We start from the raw sequence: 6,134 nt of genomic DNA, 5'->3' as shown, positions 1-6,134 counted from the left end.
CGTCTCCATGCTCCAAATCCATTTTAAAGCCATTTTTAAGGCATTTCGCGCATACATGAAATGAACACATTTTTCTCCAAAACTATAACAGATGCAAGCTTGTCCTGTTTGGTGGAGATGATATTTAATAAAATAAGTAGAAATCCACTAAAAGTTTTGTTTGGTTATCTTGCAATCCCGAGATAATCGTCTCCATGCTCCAAATCCATTTTAAAGCCATTTTTAAGGCATTTCGCGCATACATGAAATGAACACATTTTTCTCCAAAACTATAACAGATGCAAGCTTGTCCTGTTTGGTGGAGATGATATTTAATAAAATAAGTAGAAATCCACTAAAAGTTTTGTTTGGTTATCTTGCAATCCCGAGATAATCGTCTCCATGCTCCAAATCCATTTTAAAGCCATTTTTAAGGCATTTCGCGCATACATGAAATGAACACATTTTTCTCCAAAACTATAACAGATGCAAGCTTGTCCTGTTTGGTGGAGATGATATTTAATAAAATAAGTAGAAATCCACTAAAAGTTTTGTTTGGTTATCTTGCAATCCCGAGATAATCGTCTCCATGCTCCAAATCCATTTTAAAGCCATTTTTAAGGCATTTCGCGCATACATGAAATGAACACATTTTTCTCCAAAACTATAACAGATGCAAGCTTGTCCTGTTTGGTGGAGATGATATTTAATAAAATAAGTAGAAATCCACTAAAAGTTTTGTTTGGTTATCTTGCAATCCCGAGATAATCGTCTCCATGCTCCAAATCCATTTTAAAGCCATTTTTAAGGCATTTCGCGCATACATGAAATGAACACATTTTTCTCCAAAACTATAACAGATGCAAGCTTGTCCTGTTTGGTGGAGATGATATTTAATAAAATAAGTAGAAATCCACTAAAAGTTTTGTTTGGTTATCTTGCAATCCCGAGATAATCGTCTCCATGCTCCAAATCCATTTTAAAGCCATTTTTAAGGCATTTCGCGCATACATGAAATGAACACATTTTTCTCCAAAACTATAACAGATGCAAGCTTGTCCTGTTTGGTGGAGATGATATTTAATAAAATAAGTAGAAATCCACTAAAAGTTTTGTTTGGTTATCTTGCAATCCCGAGATAATCGTCTCCATGCTCCAAATCCATTTTAAAGCCATTTTTAAGGCATTTCGCGCATACATGAAATGAACACATTTTTCTCCAAAACTATAACAGATGCAAGCTTGTCCTGTTTGGTGGAGATGATATTTAATAAAATAAGTAGAAATCCACTAAAAGTTTTGTTTGGTTATCTTGCAATCCCGAGATAATCGTCTCCATGCTCCAAATCCATTTTAAAGCCATTTTTAAGGCATTTCGCGCATACATGAAATGAACACATTTTTCTCCAAAACTATAACAGATGCAAGCTTGTCCTGTTTGGTGGAGATGATATTTAATAAAATAAGTAGAAATCCACTAAAAGTTTTGTTTGGTTATCTTGCAATCCCGAGATAATCGTCTCCATGCTCCAAATCCATTTTAAAGCCATTTTTAAGGCATTTCGCGCATACATGAAATGAACACATTTTTCTCCAAAACTATAACAGATGCAAGCTTGTCCTGTTTGGTGGAGATGATATTTAATAAAATAAGTAGAAATCCACTAAAAGTTTTGTTTGGTTATCTTGCAATCCCGAGATAATCGTCTCCATGCTCCAAATCCATTTTAAAGCCATTTTTAAGGCATTTCGCGCATACATGAAATGAACACATTTTTCTCCAAAACTATAACAGATGCAAGCTTGTCCTGTTTGGTGGAGATGATATTTAATAAAATAAGTAGAAATCCACTAAAAGTTTTGTTTGGTTATCTTGCAATCCCGAGATAATCGTCTCCATGCTCCAAATCCATTTTAAAGCCATTTTTAAGGCATTTCGCGCATACATGAAATGAACACATTTTTCTCCAAAACTATAACAGATGCAAGCTTGTCCTGTTTGGTGGAGATGATATTTAATAAAATAAGTAGAAATCCACTAAAAGTTTTGTTTGGTTATCTTGCAATCCCGAGATAATCGTCTCCATGCTCCAAATCCATTTTAAAGCCATTTTTAAGGCATTTCGCGCATACATGAAATGAACACATTTTTCTCCAAAACTATAACAGATGCAAGCTTGTCCTGTTTGGTGGAGATGATATTTAATAAAATAAGTAGAAATCCACTAAAAGTTTTGTTTGGTTATCTTGCAATCCCGAGATAATCGTCTCCATGCTCCAAATCCATTTTAAAGCCATTTTTAAGGCATTTCGCGCATACATGAAATGAACACATTTTTCTCCAAAACTATAACAGATGCAAGCTTGTCCTGTTTGGTGGAGATGATATTTAATAAAATAAGTAGAAATCCACTAAAAGTTTTGTTTGGTTATCTTGCAATCCCGAGATAATCGTCTCCATGCTCCAAATCCATTTTAAAGCCATTTTTAAGGCATTTCGCGCATACATGAAATGAACACATTTTTCTCCAAAACTATAACAGATGCAAGCTTGTCCTGTTTGGTGGAGATGATATTTAATAAAATAAGTAGAAATCCACTAAAAGTTTTGTTTGGTTATCTTGCAATCCCGAGATAATCGTCTCCATGCTCCAAATCCATTTTAAAGCCATTTTTAAGGCATTTCGCGCATACATGAAATGAACACATTTTTCTCCAAAACTATAACAGATGCAAGCTTGTCCTGTTTGGTGGAGATGATATTTAATAAAATAAGTAGAAATCCACTAAAAGTTTTGTTTGGTTATCTTGCAATCCCGAGATAATCGTCTCCATGCTCCAAATCCATTTTAAAGCCATTTTTAAGGCATTTCGCGCATACATGAAATGAACACATTTTTCTCCAAAACTATAACAGATGCAAGCTTGTCCTGTTTGGTGGAGATGATATTTAATAAAATAAGTAGAAATCCACTAAAAGTTTTGTTTGGTTATCTTGCAATCCCGAGATAATCGTCTCCATGCTCCAAATCCATTTTAAAGCCATTTTTAAGGCATTTCGCGCATACATGAAATGAACACATTTTTCTCCAAAACTATAACAGATGCAAGCTTGTCCTGTTTGGTGGAGATGATATTTAATAAAATAAGTAGAAATCCACTAAAAGTTTTGTTTGGTTATCTTGCAATCCCGAGATAATCGTCTCCATGCTCCAAATCCATTTTAAAGCCATTTTTAAGGCATTTCGCGCATACATGAAATGAACACATTTTTCTCCAAAACTATAACAGATGCAAGCTTGTCCTGTTTGGTGGAGATGATATTTAATAAAATAAGTAGAAATCCACTAAAAGTTTTGTTTGGTTATCTTGCAATCCCGAGATAATCGTCTCCATGCTCCAAATCCATTTTAAAGCCATTTTTAAGGCATTTCGCGCATACATGAAATGAACACATTTTTCTCCAAAACTATAACAGATGCAAGCTTGTCCTGTTTGGTGGAGATGATATTTAATAAAATAAGTAGAAATCCACTAAAAGTTTTGTTTGGTTATCTTGCAATCCCGAGATAATCGTCTCCATGCTCCAAATCCATTTTAAAGCCATTTTTAAGGCATTTCGCGCATACATGAAATGAACACATTTTTCTCCAAAACTATAACAGATGCAAGCTTGTCCTGTTTGGTGGAGATGATATTTAATAAAATAAGTAGAAATCCACTAAAAGTTTTGTTTGGTTATCTTGCAATCCCGAGATAATCGTCTCCATGCTCCAAATCCATTTTAAAGCCATTTTTAAGGCATTTCGCGCATACATGAAATGAACACATTTTTCTCCAAAACTATAACAGATGCAAGCTTGTCCTGTTTGGTGGAGATGATATTTAATAAAATAAGTAGAAATCCACTAAAAGTTTTGTTTGGTTATCTTGCAATCCCGAGATAATCGTCTCCATGCTCCAAATCCATTTTAAAGCCATTTTTAAGGCATTTCGCGCATACATGAAATGAACACATTTTTCTCCAAAACTATAACAGATGCAAGCTTGTCCTGTTTGGTGGAGATGATATTTAATAAAATAAGTAGAAATCCACTAAAAGTTTTGTTTGGTTATCTTGCAATCCCGAGATAATCGTCTCCATGCTCCAAATCCATTTTAAAGCCATTTTTAAGGCATTTCGCGCATACATGAAATGAACACATTTTTCTCCAAAACTATAACAGATGCAAGCTTGTCCTGTTTGGTGGAGATGATATTTAATAAAATAAGTAGAAATCCACTAAAAGTTTTGTTTGGTTATCTTGCAATCCCGAGATAATCGTCTCCATGCTCCAAATCCATTTTAAAGCCATTTTTAAGGCATTTCGCGCATACATGAAATGAACACATTTTTCTCCAAAACTATAACAGATGCAAGCTTGTCCTGTTTGGTGGAGATGATATTTAATAAAATAAGTAGAAATCCACTAAAAGTTTTGTTTGGTTATCTTGCAATCCCGAGATAATCGTCTCCATGCTCCAAATCCATTTTAAAGCCATTTTTAAGGCATTTCGCGCATACATGAAATGAACACATTTTTCTCCAAAACTATAACAGATGCAAGCTTGTCCTGTTTGGTGGAGATGATATTTAATAAAATAAGTAGAAATCCACTAAAAGTTTTGTTTGGTTATCTTGCAATCCCGAGATAATCGTCTCCATGCTCCAAATCCATTTTAAAGCCATTTTTAAGGCATTTCGCGCATACATGAAATGAACACATTTTTCTCCAAAACTATAACAGATGCAAGCTTGTCCTGTTTGGTGGAGATGATATTTAATAAAATAAGTAGAAATCCACTAAAAGTTTTGTTTGGTTATCTTGCAATCCCGAGATAATCGTCTCCATGCTCCAAATCCATTTTAAAGCCATTTTTAAGGCATTTCGCGCATACATGAAATGAACACATTTTTCTCCAAAACTATAACAGATGCAAGCTTGTCCTGTTTGGTGGAGATGATATTTAATAAAATAAGTAGAAATCCACTAAAAGTTTTGTTTGGTTATCTTGCAATCCCGAGATAATCGTCTCCATGCTCCAAATCCATTTTAAAGCCATTTTTAAGGCATTTCGCGCATACATGAAATGAACACATTTTTCTCCAAAACTATAACAGATGCAAGCTTGTCCTGTTTGGTGGAGATGATATTTAATAAAATAAGTAGAAATCCACTAAAAGTTTTGTTTGGTTATCTTGCAATCCCGAGATAATCGTCTCCATGCTCCAAATCCATTTTAAAGCCATTTTTAAGGCATTTCGCGCATACATGAAATGAACACATTTTTCTCCAAAACTATAACAGATGCAAGCTTGTCCTGTTTGGTGGAGATGATATTTAATAAAATAAGTAGAAATCCACTAAAAGTTTTGTTTGGTTATCTTGCAATCCCGAGATAATCGTCTCCATGCTCCAAATCCATTTTAAAGCCATTTTTAAGGCATTTCGCGCATACATGAAATGAACACATTTTTCTCCAAAACTATAACAGATGCAAGCTTGTCCTGTTTGGTGGAGATGATATTTAATAAAATAAGTAGAAATCCACTAAAAGTTTTGTTTGGTTATCTTGCAATCCCGAGATAATCGTCTCCATGCTCCAAATCCATTTTAAAGCCATTTTTAAGGCATTTCGCGCATACATGAAATGAACACATTTTTCTCCAAAACTATAACAGATGCAAGCTTGTCCTGTTTGGTGGAGATGATATTTAATAAAATAAGTAGAAATCCACTAAAAGTTTTGTTTGGTTATCTTGCAATCCCGAGATAATCGTCTCCATGCTCCAAATCCATTTTAAAGCCATTTTTAAGGCATTTCGCGCATACATGAAATGAACACATTTTTCTCCAAAACTATAACAGATGCAAGCTTGTCCTGTTTGGTGGAGATGATATTTAATAAAATAAGTAGAAATCCACTAAAAGTTTTGTTTGGTTATCTTGCAATCCCGAGATAATCGTCTCCATGCTCCAAATCCATTTTAAAGCCATTTTTAAGGCATTTCGCGCATACATGAAATGAACACATTTTTCTCCAAAACTATAACAGATGCAAGCTTGTCCTGTTTGGTGGAGATGATATTTAATAAAATAAGTAGAAATCCACTA

The sequence above is a fragment of the Anomaloglossus baeobatrachus genome, unplaced genomic scaffold (genome assembly GCF_048569485.1).
Source record: "Anomaloglossus baeobatrachus isolate aAnoBae1 unplaced genomic scaffold, aAnoBae1.hap1 Scaffold_489, whole genome shotgun sequence".
NCBI lineage: Eukaryota > Metazoa > Chordata > Amphibia > Anura > Aromobatidae > Anomaloglossus > Anomaloglossus baeobatrachus.
Note: the sequence above shows the minus strand (reverse complement) of the source record.